This window comes from Hemicordylus capensis, chromosome 2, assembly GCF_027244095.1.
Source record: "Hemicordylus capensis ecotype Gifberg chromosome 2, rHemCap1.1.pri, whole genome shotgun sequence".
Classification (NCBI taxonomy): domain Eukaryota; kingdom Metazoa; phylum Chordata; class Lepidosauria; order Squamata; family Cordylidae; genus Hemicordylus; species Hemicordylus capensis.
In genome coordinates, this window is record NC_069658.1 from 104,982,120 (window position 1) to 104,999,458 (window position 17,339).

Consider the following 17,339-nt stretch of genomic DNA (forward strand, 5'->3'; position numbering starts at 1 on the left):
CCTGCCACACTAACCCCCACACCACCACCACCCATAGTTACAGCAGTTTTGGTCTGAAGAGACGAACATGATGTGTTCCCATGATTGGGAGGCTGGGGCAGCCCAGCCACCCAATCACTGAATGGATGTGATTCCCACACCCACACAAGGGGGTGAATGATGGGGCCAGGGTGGGACTTCTGACCCCACTTTAGATGCTGTATGCAAGTACAGCATCTTTTCAAATACATCTGAACAGGGCTTCTGAATAGGGCTTTTGATGGACCTGTGCGCAGGTTCACTTTTTCAGTGAATGCAAGTACAGTCATTCACACAAACTCATATACAAGTGTACAGACATCTGTATACTCATACAATATAACATCTGAATAGGGCTATTCGTCTCTAATCTGACCAGCATGAAGAGATGGTAGCTACTAGCCAGATTAGTTGCTCTGCAAGAAACACAGCTTATTGGCAACAATATAAATGTGATAAACTGCTCAATGTCAAACTTGTTCAGCACGAAAAATGGCCCTCAGAGTTTTTCCTGTGCTGTTTGAGTTCCTCTTTATTTCAAGCTTGAGTGACATGTGAGTTTCCAGGTCTGTTGTCTTTTCTGCATTCTTGACTCCCTTCCCCTTCTCTAATTGGCTTTTTCCATTTGATGTCCCTGCTCTTCTGTGCTACAAACTTCTGCTTTCTCCATCCATGTACCTCCTCTAATACACACAACTTGGGAACTGCTTTTATGGATTATGACGTAGCAGCATCATGACTTCCTGTAAGCTCCTGACAAGAGTTGAGGCCTGACTTTTGCCCTGGCTAGATATTTGAGAGGAGAAAAATCTTTGCTGCAGTATAATAGTAATAGACTGACATATATTACTGATTTAATTTATTTATTTAATGAATTTATATACCGCCTAATATCAAAATCTCTAGGTGGTTTACAGAATTAAAACATAACATAAAACGTTTAAAAAACATAAAAAGATAAAATGGATTAAAACATATTAAAATTTAAAAATTTGGTGTCAGCTGAGTGCCTGGGAAAACAGGTATGTCTTCAGGGTCCTCCTAAAAACAAAGAGAGGAGATGCTCTTATTTCAGCAGAGAGTGAGTTCCAAAGCGCTGGGGCAGCCACAGAGAAGGCCAGGTCCCTAGTTGCCACCAAACGAATTTGTGGCAGCCATAACCAGACCTCTCCAGATGATCTTAATGGGGGGCAGGGGTTCATGACAGAGAAGATGCTCTCTTAAGTACCCAGGACCTAAGCCATTAAGGGCTTTATAGGTAACTAGTATTTTTAAGCCAGTTAAAATAACGGGCGCTAGTAGACCGGTCCTGCCACCGCCGTTTCTCTCCCTTCCGGGTCGGGTCCGGTCCCGTCGCCGCCGTCTCTTCCTTTCCTGTGGCTGGGCCGGACCTGCCTCCACCTCTCCCTTTCCTGTGGCCGGGCCGGTCCCGCCGCTGCCACCGTTCCCCTCCCCGCGGCCGGTCCGATCCCGCCGCCGTTGCCTTTCCCTTTCCTGCGGTCGGGCCGGACCCGCCGCCGCCGTTTCTCCTCTCCCCGCGGCTGGGCCGGACCCGCCGCTGCTGCCTCGGCTTTCCCCGCGGCAGGGCCGGTCCCGCCGCCTCTGCCCTCCCTGCAGCCCGGCTGGTCCCACGGGCACCTCCTCCGGCCTCCCCGCGGCTGGGCGACTAACAGGCCAACATGGCCGCCTGGTGCCTGCGGTCGTGTCTCCCTCGGCGTGTTCTGGGCATGCGCTCCGCGCATGCCCAGATCAGCTGAGGGAGACATGGACACAGACACCAGAGACACGGGCGCACACGCTAGGGCTTTATTATATAGGATAATCAGTACTTTGTATTTTGTTTGGAAACATATTGGCAGCCAGTGAAGTTCTTTTAGAATCAGTGTTTAGGGATGTGCACAGACCGGTCCGGAGCCCATTCTAAGGGCCTCTTCGACGCTGGGGGGGAGGGTGGACCTTTAAGGGTGGGGGAGGGTGTACTTACCACTCTCTCCGCTTTTCCCCCTCCAGCGCTCCTGGTTTTGAACACATTTGGGGCGGCAGAGTACCTCCTTGCCGCCCCTTCCCCCATTCCTCGGCTAAAAGCTTCAAAATGCTGGCTGCGCATGCACACGCCGTGCACATGCGTCACTTCCTTGTGTCCCGTGCATGCGACGGACGTGACATGTGTGGGCAGTGTGCATACGCACAGTAAGCCTTTTGAAGCTTTTAGCTGAGGAACAGGAATGGGCAGCAGGGGGGTAACCTGCTGCCCCAAATGCATTCAAAACCAGGACTGCTGGAGGGGGGAAAGTGGCGGGAGGGGTAAGTACACCCTCCCCTGACCTTAAAGAGCCCCCCTCCCCAGTGCCAGACTGCCAAGGTGCGGTTCCATGCACATCACTATCGGTGTTATGTGGTCCCTTCATGTTGTCCCAGAGACCAATCTGACTGCCGCATTCTGAACCAATTGTAGTTTCTGAACTATGTACAGAGGCAGCCCCACGTAGCATGCATTACAGTAGTTAAACCTAGAGGTTACCAGCATATGTACCACTGTTTTAAGGTCATTTATCTCCAGAAATGGACGTGTCTGGCGTATCAGCTGAAGTTGATAAAAAGCACTCCCGGCCACAGCCTCAACCTAAGAAACCAGGGAGAGTTTGGGATCCAGGAGCACTCCCAGACTACGAACCTGATTTTTTAGGGGGGGTGTAACCTCATCCAGAACAGGCAGATCTAAACCATCTCTCGGATCCCAACCGTCTACAGACAGTACTTCTGTCTTGTTTGTATTCAACTTCAGCCTGTTATCACTCATCTAGCCCAATATCGTCTGCAGGCAGGCACTTAGGGGGGTCATGCCATTTCCTGATGAAGTTGGTATGGAGAAATAGATCTGGGTGTCATCAGCATATTGATCGCACCCCAGACCAAACTTCCTGACAATCTCTGCTAGCGGTTTCATGTAGATATTAAATAGCACTGGAGATAGTATGGAGCCCTGTGGAACAGCACACTTTAGCTCTTGTTTTTCAGAGCGAAAGTCTCCAATTGACATCATCTGGAATCTGCCAGAGAGGTAGGAACGGAACCACTGTAAAAAAGTGCCACCGAATCCCACCTCCTTCAAGCGACCCAGCAGGATACCATGGTCAATGGTATCGAAAACCGCTGAGAGATCCAAAAGGATCAGCTCTGTCACACACCCTCTCTCGTTCGCCAATTGGAGATCATCCATCAGGCTGACCAAGGCAGTCTCAACCTATAGCCCACCCGGAAGCAAGTCTGGAAAGGATCTAAACAATCTGTGTCATCCAAAACTGCCTGGAGCTGAGAAGCAACCACTCACTCAATCACCTTGCCCAACCAAGGAATATTAGGGACAGGTCTGTAATTAGCCAACTCTGAGGGATCCAATGCAGGTTTCTTCAGACAAGGTCTAATAATAGCCTCCTTAAGACAAGGAGGCATCCTGCCCTCCCTCAGAGAAGCATATATGATATTTACCAAACCCTCTCTGATAATATGACAGCCTGATGAAATAAGCCAAGTTGGGCAAGCGTCAAGTGAGCAGGTGGTGGGACGCACAGTCTGAAGCAGTTTGTCCATATCTTCAGAAGTAACAAACTGAAAGTGATCCAATTTAATCCTACAAGAGGGATTGCTGGGCATCTCCACAATAGACTCTGCAGTAACTGTGGAGTCCAGTTCAGCACGAATACAAGATATTTTATCTGTTAAAAAAAGTTGTTAAAAACATCACAATGAGTGACAGATGGTTCCAGGTTCAAATTCAAGGCAGAGGGGGCATGAACTAGCCCCCTCACAACCCTAGACAATTCAGCTGGATATGAATTTGCAGAAGCAATGCGGGCAGAGAAGAACCACTTCTTTGCCTTCTGCACTGCCAGAGCATAGATCCTCAAATGAGCTCTGTGTTGCAATCTATCGGACCCCCACCGAGTCTTCCTCCACTTGCGCTCTAGTCACCTACCTCGCTGCTTCAGCTCCTGCAGTTCATCTGAATACCACGGGGCTGACTTTAAAGCAGGTTGGAGAGGACACTTAGGAGCAATTGCATCTACTGCTCTAGTAAGTTCATTATTCCATATTTGCACTAGAGCATTGACAGAATCACTAGCAGAACCAGCTTGAACCCCTTCCAAGTTTTCTTGGAACCCTATTGGATCCAATTACCTTCTCGGGCAGAACAACCAAATGGTTCCTTCACCCCTGCAGAGGTGGGTTTTGGCTGCAAGTCTTATCTTAACCAGATGGTGATCCGTCCATGACAGTGGGGAAATAGCAGGGGTCCCCATCCACAGAACACCACCCTGATCAGAGCAGAAGACTAAGTCAAGCGTGTGACCTGCATCGTGCATCGGTTCAGGGACCACTTGGGATAGGCCCATAGTCGTCATGGCTGCTATGAACTCCTGAGCCGCCCCTGACAACCCAGTCCCAAAATGGTCATTGAAGTCCCCCACCACCAGCAACCTGGACTACTCCAATGCCAACTCAGCAACCAGGTCCGTCAGCTCAGTTAGGGACTCCGCTGGACACTGAGGTGATGGGTATACCAACAGAAGTCCTAATCTATCCTTGGTCCCTAGACTTAGGAGAACATATTCAATTCAACTCCCTGACAGGGATCCTGGTAAGGGAAATAGTATTATTATAGACCACAGCCACTCCACCTCCCTGCTCACATCCTCCCACCTGCTCCACAAAAGAGTAGCCCATTTGGAGGAGCTAGGACCAAACTGGGCCACTAGCTTCTCCCGACCAGGTCTCCATAATGCATACCAAGTCGGCATCTTCATACAAGATCAAGTCATGGATGATCACAGATTTATTTTGGTCCGACCTGGCATTACCAAGCAAAAAGGCGAGATTCTGTGGTTTGTAGGCACTGCTCTCCAAGATCAAAGAGGCCTGATTGAGGAGGAAACTACGATTAAATTGCTAAATTCCCTTCCCTTATTATGACCTGCTGCTCTGTCAGCACCAAATCTTGGTTGATTCCCCACCACCACTGGAATAGCTGACCCAGAGACACCCCCCGCTTCCCCATCTCTGGACAACACAAGACACTTACCTGCACCAGGCTCTGCTTAGACTGCTAATCACAGGGCAACAGCAAAATTACAGGAGAGTTTCTACAAGAAGTCTAAAACAATGCATTGGCCCCACCCCTCAATCCCACCCACCCCCGAAGGCCACTGGAGGCTTCCTTCTTTTTAAAGGCCACAGAGTTGGAACAGCCCAATCATCTGTCTCTCACACAAGATTGGGCTGAGGTGGCCAGCAGCTCGGTTTCAGAGCAATTAGGAAGGAAAAGCCCCCAGCCAGGGTGTGGAGAGGGAACCCTCGACAGAACCTAGGGCTGGCCTGACCACCCCAAACAGGGAAAAGTGGGGGGGGGAGGCAGATGGAATGCACACCAACCTCCTCCTGAAGTAGCTTTTCTCGACAAATACCATCAAGTTGGATTCAGTGCTTCTTTACCACATGTCTGATATATCATCTAGCAGAGTTGGACATGGTACTGTATAGAGAACTAAAATATTGAGGGGGATTGAGTTAACAGCTTTTCAGCTCAGTGGAAGTGGGTGGGGGGATTCCTATATGATCACATTATTGTATCCTTTCCAGGGTCATCTGGTTGCTCCCTCTCCTCTCCAGAGCACTGGGCAAGGTTTATTTAAAATATTTACCTGCCGAGTTGACTTTTTGGCTCAAAGACAGACAAAACGACTTACAGCAATAAACCTCAATAATGTACATTCAATTTGTCTGTTTATTTGTCTGTGTATTTGTTTAAGACAAACCTTTAAATCAAGCCTTGCCAAAAGTTGTTTGGATCTAAGAGCCAGCCCAGAAATGTAGGAACCATACAATGGACACTTGACAAAGCTAAAGGACTTTGTGAAGGGTATTGTGGAGGCGGGGGGGTAAATGGGTTTCTCTTTATCCCCTTTACATAGAACAGGAACAGGGCTGCCTGGGACAAATGAAGTTTTTATTAAATGGCTCTACTTTGCATATCCTAGGCTAGGCGCCACAGACTCCCTGGGGCACCTAGATGCCATGACTTCCTGGTAGGGTAGCCATGTGCCCTCTTTTATCCCAGACAAGCTTCTTTTCGGAGGACTATGTAGGATTTGTCTAGTTTGCTGTTTTGGCTGGAATTTTTCTAGGATGGGGCAGTGGTCCACCAGATGACTCTGAGAAGCCCACAGGCAAAAGGTGAGAGCATGCCCTTTCTCCTGCTGTTGCTCCCTTGCAACTGGTATTCAGAGGCATCTTGCCTCTGAGGCAGGAGATGGTCTATAGCCACCAGACTAATAGCCATTGATAGACCTGTCTGCATGAATTTGTCCAAGCACCTTTTAAAGTATCCAAGCTAGTGGCCATCATCACCGCATTCCATGGCAGTGAATTCCATAGATTAATTATGCATTGTCTGAAACAGTACTTCCTTGTGTTGGTCCTAATTTTCCAGGCCTTCAGTTTTATGGGATGACCCCTGGTTCTAGTGTTGTGAAAGAGGGAGAAAGATTTCTCTCTGTCCACTCTCTCTACTCCATGCACTATGTTATACACCTCTATCATGTATCCCCATAGTTGCCTCTTTTCCTAACTAAAAAGCCCCAGGTGCTGTAGCCTTACCTCATAAGGAAGCTATTTCAAGCCCCCGATCATCTTGGTTGCCCTCTCCTTCACCTTTTCCAGTTCTAAAATGTCCTTCTTAAGTTATGGTGACCAGAACTGTATGCATTACTCCAAATGTGGCCACACTATATATTTTTCTAAGGCCAGGTGGATAAAAATCAATGATTTAAAGTGTATGTGTGTGTAGAGGTTTTTTATTTAAATTGGATTCTTTTGATTTAAATTGGATTTTTAAAATTTAAATCAGATTTTTTAAATAAAATGCTTTTTGAGGAAAAAATCCATCTAAAGATAGTTTTCTATTTAAGATACATTATAGTCCAAAGGTTATTCATCATGAAATAAGGATTAGTTTTTTATTATGTAGCATGAGGCTGTATATATGCAATGTTCAAAATTTTTGGTAAATGAATTCCATTAATCCATTCACAATGTCATGCTCTTCCAGAGGTTTCTGTAAGATTATTTTGGGCAATTTTTCTATCTAGAAGATATTATCACAGATGCTTGGTTTTGCAGTTCTCAAAACTGTGATTTTGTGTCTGCAGAAATAACATGCCTCTTCACAGCAAAAATGTTATAAAATAAACATACAGAGTTGAGAAAAAGACCTCTTAATCCCATTGTTCCTTTGCAAATCTATGTATATAGAATCAAGTTGATTAACCTATTAAACTGGAGATAGTTTGCCTTGCAATAATTTCATAATTATCAATGTATTTCTAATAGTATAACCAAATCAATACTTTTTGATATAACTGTAACTAATCTGAAAAGTTATTATTCCAAAAATGAAACCTTCATCTAGTTGTAAATATTAAGATTATACCAGGAAGAATGAGTCTTTATGTAAAAAGCCATGATTTAAATCTAGTCTTACTGACTAGTGATTTAAATCGATTTGATTTAAATCAAATCCACCCTGGTAAGGACATTATAATATTAGCATTTTTATGTTCAATCTTCTTCTTAAGGCAGGGCGTTTGGCTTTTTCACAGCTGCTGCACAGTTCCAATTGTCTTGCCAACAACTGCAGTTTCAACCACATTGTGGTTCTTATTGTCTTGTCAGTATTTGTCTGTGTTTCACCAGCTTCCTCCAGTTTAAGAAGAGAGTGTGGTCTCACACAATTATTATATCATAATTTTATTATAATATTAAGCTTTCTATGCATACCTGCCTCCTGTCCAAGAAGGAGGTACTGTGTAATACATGCTGAATTTGGTTCAACGAATGGAGGAGTCCACCCCACTGATGGGTTTCTGACTTCCCCTCCCACACACACAAAGCAGTCAGTTCTTATCCAAACTTGAGAGGCAAAAAGAGTAAATATCAACCTATCCCAGCCTTCTTTTTCTTCAGAATAGGACTACACAGGCCTAGTTTACACACATTTACTGAGCCAGTGCTCCAATTCTACCTATTCTTTACTTAATCACAAAGCCTGAAGCTTTGAAAAGTTTTGAAGCTTTGACTTTAGAATACCATTCCAGTTTCTTTTTATTTTATGAAACTCAAGAGTCAAGCCTGTTGTCAAGAAATTGCTCTTTTCCTGCTGATGCAGTCTTCTCAGGATTGATCTTCTGCCTTCCTTTTCCCCTCTGTTCTGTACATATGTCTGTGCCTAGCCTATGGTGCCCTCTGATGTTCATCTTTTTAAATTTCAAAGAATAATAATGTTTGAAGCATGAAATCCATGAGCCAGTTCAAATGACATGTCTGATTGGATCACAATGAGACACCAAATCATATGGAGGCTCTTAGGCTCACGTGTCTCCTCCCCATCTGACGCGCCGTTCTGCTGCCACATAATAATGTGGGGCTAGAGCATCCAAAGCTCATAATTTAAATAATACTTTAAATTAGTATTTAAATGGGGGGGGCAGTTCAGTCATGCTGCCCCATGTGAATATACAGGAGCTGTGCTCCTCTCCATGCGATTTGGTGGGACTGATTGGACTATTATCTGAACTAGTCCCATTATCAGATCTCTTTGGATACTTTTCTTTCCTTAAACCAATCACTGGGGATGGGTGATTCTGCAGGAAAAGGGCTTTCCCCCCATATCCTGTTTCTCCAGTCGAAAGTGCCTCCCTGCCCCCACAGCTGCTATTAGCTGCAGAATGGGTGTTGGGGTCAGAGGGGATAGATGCAAAATGGCTACATGTCCCTTTTACCCTTCTTCAGCTAATAGCTGCTGAGCAGTGGGGGGTGGGATTTTGAATGGTGCAGGGAGAAAGTGTTGTAGCATTGCATCTTTGATTCAATTCACTGCTGCTGCAGCTAATTGTAAGCCCCCCCCCCAAACCCCTCTTTACATGATACTAATTAGGGCATTGAGGGAATGAATGGGGGTGTGCTGGCTAGCCATGAACCCTTTCCTAGGGCTGTGCACAAAACCAGTTTGCCCGGTTCGGTTTGAATCCAAACTGGACTCAAACCGGACTGGGCAGGTTTGGCTTTGTCATCTCGAATGAGGGGCCTGGCTTGAATTCGAGCCAGTTCGAGGCTTCTCAAGTTAGGCAAATATATATTTTTTAACTCACTGCCAGGCTTGGTGTCCTCAGGTATGCTGCCATGGCCATGGGGAGGGGGGGTCTCCAGTGGTTTCCCCTCCTACTTTGCCTTCTGAATGGCCATTTTCAGGTCTTCAGGCCTTTCTGAGATGTCAGCAGCCATTTTGGAGGCCACCACACATTAGGGATGTGCATGGAACCAGGTGAGGGCGGTTCGATGGTGGGGTGTGTGTGTGCTGCCTTAAGAGCGGGGGAGGGTGCACTTACCCCTCCTTCTGCTCTTCTCCCGCCAGTGCTCCTTTTTTCCAAAGTTCATCGGAGCAGCAGCATACCTCCCTGCTGTCCCATTGCCCCCATTTACCGGATACAACCGGAAGTATCTGACGCGCCTCTCAGAGCCAGGCATGGGTGTGTACACATAGCGCGCACATGCCCACTGTGCGCACAGGCGCATCAGATACTTTCAGTTGTATCTGCTAAACGGGGTGGCAGGGAGGTACACTGCAGTGAGTTAATCCCCCCCCCAAAAAATGTAGAACCCCCCAACCGAACCAAGCCTGGTCCAGCTTGAGGGCTCTATTTTGAACCGACTTGAGGTTAAGCCGGTTTGTACATCCCTAGCCTGTACTAATGCACTCCTAAGCCACACCCTCAAGGCATTCACACATTCAACACTTACCCAAGAAAAGCAGTGCTGAACACATGGGGAAGGTTTTTCCCCATGGTTTGAAACCCTGAACTCCCAGGAAACATAAAATGTGCTTTTTGTGGGATTGCTCCCACATAGAGACAGGAAAGAGCTGTAGCTTAGTGGTAGAGCATTATGCCTTGCATGCAAAGGTGCCAACTTAAATTTATGGCATCGTCAAATATGAGAAATATCTTTGCCTGGAGAGCCACTGACGATCAGCTCCTGTCAGGAATCTTACTGCTGCATTCTGGACCAGAAAAGACATTACTGTGGTAAATGAAACAATATATTGAAGACAGCTTCTTAAAACAACCCAGAACATAAGAACAGCCCTGCTGGATCAGGTCCAAGGCCCATCTAGTCCAGCATCCTGTTTCACACAGTGGCCCACCAGATGCCTCTGGAAGACTACAGGCAGGAGTTGAGGGTGTGCCCTCTCTCCTGCTATTACTGCCCTGCAACGTACTCAGAGGCATTCTGCCATTGAGTATGGAGGTGGACTATACTCCTCCAACTAGTAGCCGATGATAGACCTCTCCTCCATGAAGTTATCCAAACCTCTCTTAAAGCCATCCAGTTGTTGGCTGTCACCACATCTTGTGGCAGAGAATTACACAAGCTGATTATGCGTTGTGTGAAAAAATACTTCCGTCTGTTGGTCCTAAATTTCATGGCAATCCATTTTATGGGATAGCCCCTGGTTCTAGTGGTATGTGAGAGGGAGAAGAATTTCTCTCTATCAACTTTCTCCACACCATGCATGATTTTATAGACCTCTATCATGTCTCTCCACAGTCATCTTTTTTCTAAACTAAAAAGCCCGAGGTGTTGTAGCCTTGCCTCATAAGGAAGGTGCTCTAGGCCCCTGATCACCTTAGTTGCCCTTTTCTGCAACTTTTCCAGTTCTACAATGTCTTTTTTTGGATGTGGTGACCAGAATTGTACACAGTACTCCAGGTGTGGCCGCACCATAGTTTTGTATAAGGGCATTATAATATTAGCCGTTTTCTTTTCAGTCCCCTTCCTAGTGATCCTTAGCATGGAATTGGGCTTTTTCACAGCTGCCACACATTGAGTCGACACTTTCAATGAGCTGTCCACCACGACCTCAAGATCCCTCTCCTGGTCAGTCACTGACAGCTCAGATCCCATCAGCAGATACTTGAAGTTGGGGTTTTTCATCCCAATGTGCATCACTTTACACTTGACAACACTGAACCGCATTTGCCACTTCCCATTCACCCAGTTTGGAGAGATCCTTTTGGAGCTCCTCACAATCAGTTTTGGATTTCACTACCCGAAAGAGTTTGGTATCATCAGCAGATTTGGCCACCTCACTGCTTACCCCTACTTCTAGATCATTTCTGAATTAATTAAAAAGCACCGGTCCCAGTACAGATCCCTGGGGGACCCCACTTCTTTCTTCCCTCCATTGTGAAAACTCTTCAGTTATACCTACCCTCTGTTTCCTGTCTTTCAACCAGTTAGCGATCCACACATGTACTTCTCCCCTTATCCCATGACCACTAAGTTTCCTCAGGAATCTTTGATGAGGAACTTTGTCGAAAGCTTTTTGGAAGTCCAGGTATACTATGTCAACTGGATCACCTTGATCCACACACTTGTTGACACTCAAAGAACTCCAAAAGGTTTGTGAGGCAAGATTTACCTTTGAGGAAGCCATGCTGGTTCACTCCCAGCAGAGCCTGTTCTTCTACTGCCCTGCCTCTCCTTGATGCCTCCCTGATTTTCTCCTGCAACTCCCAGTCACTGTCAGTGTTTTGATCCGGAGGGCGATAGCACATCCCCAATAGCCCTAGATGACTCCACCCCCTCCAGGCAGGGACCTACTGAAACACAGGAGTTTTCTAGCCCTGGCAAATGCTAGCCCTGGCAAATAACATACACACAGACTAGGACTTATCCCTTAAAGTAGGCAGCAGTGAGGATGTTGACACGAGCGGCCCATTCTCTCTCTCTTGCTCTATTTGTTTGCCAGCTTTATTAGCTATCAATTTGCTTCCGAGCTCAATTCAGAGTTCTAGCTTTAGTCTTTAATGCCCTAAATAGCTTGAAACTAGAGCCCAACAATTCATTCATTATGTGAATATTGTATATTGTACATAAGTACTGTTATTCATATGTTATGTTGTTCATTTTTAAAATGAACACAGGTTCAGTCATTTCACACAAATATGTACACATGTACAGAAATCTGAATAGAGAAACAATGTCAGCCTGGGGCCTAAAATATCTCAGGAACGATATCTTGCTGTAGGATCCTGACCACCTTGTATGGCTTTCTTTGGGTCCTTCCACCATCTGAACTATGGCAGCTGGGTATATGGGATGTGGCTGTGGTACCCAGATTTTCGAATAACCTCCAATGAGAGGCACATCTGGCCTTTTCACTGTCTGCTTTTAGGCAAGCGGTGAAGACTCTTTTATTTAGGCACACTTTTGCATAATGATGTTTTAATCTTTAGACTGTGCTGCTGTTTTTTGTTCTACAAAATTTTTTATGCTCTTCCCATGTTTCACATTTTTTAATAATTGGTTTGTTTTAATTGCTAAAAACTGATAAAATTGATAAAAACTGGTTTATAATTTGTGATGACATTTGTATTAACAAATAATGAATTAAAAATTTTAATTTAATCTATAACTTGACAAATGCCATGTTCTCGCAAAGCTAGACATATATACTTTTAACATGTGAAATATCTTCATACACTGAAAACTAATAACCTTTTGACTGCCACCAGGAGGTGCAATTGCCCCCACCCCCACCCCACTGCATGTCCTTTGCTTTGGATAGCAAGGTCATCTAATTTGCTCAGTAGAATTTTTTTTCAGCCACATTTTCCGCAATTTTAAAAAAAGGTTCTCCAAACACTCATGCTTCCTTTTTCTTTGTAGGTGAACAAGAGCACCATTGTTGAAGGACAAAGTGTATATCTTCCCATTCCTGACCCTTTTCTTTGCTTATTTGCCTCCTTTGCTCTTTTCGTCTTTTTAGTTTCCTGGGTTTCTTTTACTGGCTATGTCCTCAGGACTTGATATCCACTTTTGACGGCTGCATCATACATTTTTAGTCCATTTTTCCTGAATGGAGATAATTAACATTTAGGGGGGAAATCTGTACACCACAGTATGAAGTATAGTGTCTGTGTTTATTTTTCCTCTAAGTTCCAGTACAAGTACATGCAGCAAAAGGAACACTTATATGGTACTTTCTCATGACACATTACTTAGTACATGTGGTCCTCGTTACTCGGGGTTCCGACATCTGTGGTAGGCATGTGCATGAACCGAGGTTCGTGTACTGGTCCCAGTGCAGACCGGTTTGTAGTTCTGCGAACTGGTTCGTACCAGTTTGGCTCAACCATAAACCGATTTGGCAGTTTAAGGGCAGTGCTGGGGGGTGCAGTGAGTGGATCTATAAGAATAAGTAAGCAGCTCCTAACCTGTGTGACTGCCACTCCAGGCAGCTTCCTGCTTCCGTGGCGCTGCACCCAGCAGCCCACAAATGGCCACTGTACAGCACTGGCACACACCTGGCCTCTTTGCATGCAAAAGTAAGTGCTTTTAAGGGTGCTGCTTACTTACTTTTAAAAGTGCCAATAGCTGCACCCCGCCTGGCACTGTCAACAAACCACCAAACCAGAACCACATTCAGACCAGTGCATGAACCTTAGTTTGTGGACATGCCTAATCCATGGTTCCGTATATCCACAGTAGGGCGATTGAAACCCAACCTTGGTATATGTGTTGGGGTGTGGGGGAGAGGGTTAAAAATTGTGTGTACATGGTTCCTAGGTGGCCGGAAATGACCTCCAAGGTCCTTTCCGGCTACAATTTTGCGACACAGAACCATTTTGTGGCTCTTGGGGGGGGGATTCCCATGATTTGGGGGATGACAGAATTGTGACATTGGGTGGGGGGCATTACTTGGCAGCTGGAGACCTGCAGAGCATGGTATGCCACTTTATATCACTTATTTCTTCATTTTAAGCCTTTTTTGCTCTCCAGGAACCTAACCCCCTGATTCCCATTGCCTAAATGCCTCGTTATCCGTGGTTTCGCTACCTGTGGCTTCAGCCGAGAACGGAACCCCCGCGGATAACGAGGTCTCCCTGTATATGGGAAAATGTTATGCAAGAAGTGACTCTGATTTGTCACAATTACTGGCAGAACTGTTCAAAACGTGTATATCTCTTTCCTAAATTGTCCATATTTCCTAAGTGGCAAATATGTGTTTGGTTGCCATTCTGAATTTTTAGCTTATTTAGAAGATTGAACATCCTGAAATATCATTTTTGGGAGAAACATGTCCAAATATCTCCACTTCTAACACATCATAAACTTCTCCCTCCCATAGCTATCATAGTTGTGCAGAGGCGCACACTGCAAGCACTGACTACAGTATCCTGGGAGATGTAATATAGGGTAGTAAAACTGGAGAGCTTTGCCCCATTCATGCCTTAAGGCAAAGGAACATGTCCTTGCTAAAGCTCCTGGCTACTGCAAGACTATTGCATCAGTATGAGGAGTTGCAGGAGTTCTAGACCTTATCCTGGGGTGCAAAAGGCTGACAACTTGTGTTCGGATCAAATGTTGAAGATAATCTGACATTCTTCCCAGTCTTGTATCTAGTCTCAAGCTCAGGGCAGAGTCACCAGCTGACATGATGAGGAAAATTACTGAAAGTAGTCTCATTGAACCAAGTTAGGCATTACTTTTTAACTTTAATGGGACTGCTTTGAATAATTTTCCTCATCATGTCAGCCACTAATACTTTCATTTTTAGCCTTGTTGCTTTTTCTGTTGTTTTCATATCCCCACCACCACCACCCATTATTTCCTTTGGGTTTTCATGAAGCGAATAATTCTTGCAACTCTTTTGCAGTGATTTATTTTCTTCTCTTACTTTTCCTGCACATGAACGTAGAACTTTGCCCTCATCACTTTCCTCCTTTTTCCTGTCAAGCTTTGTAAGCAATTCCCTTTGCTCCCTTAAAAATACCCGAGTTATCAATAAAATTTATCATAATCACTAGCACTATTTATTTAAATATAAGCCAGTTATTATCAAGCTAAGGTGACATTGTACGTTCAAGTAATTTGGTTTTCTGTGATTGTTTTAAAGAGTAATTTATTCAGTTTCACTTGAGTGAAAGGCCTGCTGATCTTGGAGCAAGAGAACATAAGAACATAAGAACAGCCCTGCTGGATCAGGCCCAAGGCCCATCTAGTCCAGCATCCTGTTTCGCACAGTGGCCCACCAGATGCCGCTGGAAGCCACAGACAGGAGTTGAGGGTATGCCCTCTCTCCTGCCATTACTCCCCTGCAACTGGTACTCAGAGGCATCCTGCCTTTGAGGATGGAGGTGGCCCACAGCCCTCTGACTAGTAGCCATTGATAGACCTCTCCTCCATGAAGTCATCCAAACCCCTCTTAAAGCCATCCAGGTTGTTGGCTGTCACCACATCCTGTGGCAGAGAGTTCCACAAGTGGATCACGCGTTGTGTGAAAAAGTACTTCCGTTTGTTGGTCCTAGACCCCCTGGCAATCAATTTCATGGAGTGACCCCTGGTTCTAGTGTTGTGTGAGAGGGAAAAGAATCTCTCTCTCTCCATTTTCTCCACGCCATGCATGATTGTATAGACCTCTATTATGTCTTCCCGCAGTCGTCTTTTTTCTAAACTAAAAAGCCCCAGGTGTTGTAGTCTTGCCTCATAAGAAAGGTGCTCTAGGCCCCTGATCATCTTGGTTGCCCTCTTCTGTACCTTCTCCAGTTCAACAATGTCCTTTTTAAGATGTGGTGACCAGAATTGTATGCAGTACTCCAGGTGTGGTTGCACCATAGTTTTGTATAAGGGCATTATAATGTTAGCCGTTTTATTTTCAATCCCCTTTCTAATGATCCCTAGCATGGAATTTGCCTTTTTCACAGCTGCCGCACATTGAGTCGACACTTTCAGTGAGCAGTAGTTGAAAGAGGAAGCAACAAGCTTGTATTTCTCTCCTAAAGAAGATATCAAGCAAGGGAACACAGTATGGAAATAAAATAAATAAATCAGCAAGGAAACAAGAGAGGAAAGAGAAGCTAAGTTTGTTAGGGCTAGTGATTTTTCTAGAGTTTGATTTCTAGCTGGGTGGAAGTGTTTGTGTCTTTGACAGAAGAGTAGCCTGGGGGATTCATTCCAGGGGAGTGCCTCAGCTTGTGGGAGGGGCCACATTCCTGAGGAGAGTCAGTTTGTCTGCGGGTCTTGAATACAAGGGTGAAGCCCCTTGAGCTTAGTGAATAGAACTTAGCAAACAGGGCATTGGAGTTTTGCATGGAATTTAGTGGGGAAGTGTGTGGGGGAGCCTGCAATGAGTCCCCTTGATCACAAGGAGCCCAGTGGGAAGAGAAGGTAAGCACTACTCCTTCCTTTATATTCTTGATAAAGGAAGTTTGAAAAGTTAAATAGCTGACCAATACAGCTAAGGGCAAACTTTCTAATAAACTATGTCTAAATACTGTAAACAGCCAACAAAACCAGTTATGCAGATAGAAAGCCAGCAGAGGAGGGGGCACTTCCTAGTGTATTGCACAGAATGTTGCATGTATGACTATTTGCTCCATGGGCAGAAGTCATGGGTGTGTGCTCGGTGCAAGGAGTTCCTGGCTCTCAGGGAACAAGTTAGTTCCCTCAAGACCAAGGTGGTGGATCTGGAGAAGCTCAGAGAGGCATTCAGGCAATACCATCAGAGATGTAGAGGCACCCCACTCCAGGGCTGATAGCTCCTCTGCTGTCAGGGAGAATGAAGGTCTTGGGGAAGGGGACATCAGTCTGAGGAAGAGGGAAATGCTCCTGTAGAAGGGATCCTTTCCATAGATGATGAGCCCATATCTTTTCACACAGGGAATATTCCTCCAGGGGGTGGGGGCCTCCTTGTGTTGGGCAATTCAATCAGAGTTATAGAGTGATGGGTTTGTGACCCATGTGCTGACCACACCATGACTTGGCTGCCTGGTGCAAAGGTTGCAGACATCATGCAGCATCTAGATGGGCTGTTAGGCAGTGCTGGGGAGGAGACAGCTGTCATGCACATTGGCACCAACGATGCTGGGAAATGTAGTCGGGAGGTCCTGGAAGCCAAATTTAGGCTTATAGGTAGCATATTTAAGTCCAGGACCCCCAAGGTAGCATTCTCAGAAATGCTACCTGTTTCACATGCAGGTTCAGTGAGACAGGCAGAGCTGAGGGGTATCAATGCATGGATGAGACACTGGTGCCAGAAGGAGGGGTTTTGATTTGTTAGGCACTGGGATACATTTGGGGGCAAGCAAAGCCTGTACAAAAGGGATGGACTGCGCTTGAACCAAGATAGAACCAGACTGCTAGTGCTTAAAATCAAAAAGATTGCAGAATAACTTTCACAGTGACACCTGGGGCATAGCTGACAG

At 45.5% G+C, this 17,339-nt stretch overlaps 2 long non-coding RNA genes across 2 annotated transcripts in view; one reads left to right on the forward strand and one right to left on the reverse strand.

The window, feature by feature from the left end:
* Positions 1-17,339, forward strand: part of LOC128344681 (uncharacterized) — a 47,759-nt gene that overhangs the window by 1,994 nt on the left and 28,426 nt on the right. The window lies entirely within an intron of this gene.
* Positions 865-17,339, reverse strand: part of LOC128344680 (uncharacterized) — a 62,056-nt gene continuing 45,581 nt past the window's right edge. Inside the window, exon 3 of the long non-coding RNA XR_008315985.1 lies at positions 865-1,059. This is a non-coding gene — a long non-coding RNA (uncharacterized LOC128344680). The remainder of the gene's footprint in view (positions 1,060-17,339) is intronic.